Raw genomic sequence first — 924 nt, forward strand, 5'->3', positions numbered from 1 at the left:
GAGAAACTATCCATTTTAGTGTATATGTTTTCTAAGACCTTTTCATTAAAAGCAAGCTTCTTAGAAATATTCTCATTAATCCTAGCTTGTTCTAAGATCAAGTCTCTTAAGGATGGTTGCTTAGGAATAGTGGAATAATTACCTAGGTACTTACCTTGGTAATTTGACTATTGTTGTTGATTCCATCCTTGTCTCTATTGTTGTGGAGTAGAGTTATTGATGATAATGTTTGCATCCTCTTGCAATTAAGGGAAATCAACCCCCAAATATTCTCCACATAGGTTTTGGGAATTAAAAGCATCTTGTATGGCTTGACGATATTTCTTGTAATTAGCTCGCTGTTCATGCTAATTCAACAAGATGTCCATCATGGTTGATAGTGCATACACCTATTCTAGTACTTCTTCGCTCTTATTGCATGCTTGAATATTGCATTGAGATCCACCTTGATTAGAGGCTATCTTTTCCATAAGAGTTTTAGCTTTTCCAAGGGTAAGTGACATAAATGATCCTCCAGCAGTTGCATCAAGTTGTTCATGAGCTTTCTGAGTCCATGGTAAAAGCTTTTCATGAGCAACCAATCTTCCATCCCATGATGAGGACAATCTAAAATGTATTCTTGGAAACATTCCCATGCTTCTAGAATAGTTTCTCCTTTCTGCTATTGGAAGTTGGAAATCTTTCCTCTTAAGGCATTGGTCTTGCCTATAGGGAAAAACTTTGCTAGAAAGGCCTTTGAACACTTTGGCCACGTATTGATGTTATCTTTATTGGTGTAGAACCACTGCTTTGCCCTTCCCACTAAAGAGAATGGAAAGAGGCGGAGTAGTATGATGTCTTGAGCAACGTCCATGATGGTGATTGTGCTGCTTATCTCTAGGAAATTCTAGAGATGAGCACTAGCATCTTCATGTGCCTTTCCGT

General features: G+C 38.0%; 1 non-coding gene across 1 annotated transcript; it reads left to right on the top strand.

Annotated features, from left to right (window-relative positions):
* Positions 1 to 587: 587 nt before the first annotated feature.
* LOC136455749 (small nucleolar RNA R71) lies at positions 588 to 694 on the top strand. Its single transcript, XR_010759222.1, has one exon. It is a non-coding gene; the product is annotated as a small nucleolar RNA R71 (small nucleolar RNA).
* Positions 695 to 924: the final 230 nt, after the last annotated feature.

The sequence above is a fragment of the Miscanthus floridulus genome, chromosome 5 (genome assembly GCF_019320115.1).
Source record: "Miscanthus floridulus cultivar M001 chromosome 5, ASM1932011v1, whole genome shotgun sequence".
Classification (NCBI taxonomy): Eukaryota; Viridiplantae; Streptophyta; class Magnoliopsida; order Poales; family Poaceae; genus Miscanthus; species Miscanthus floridulus.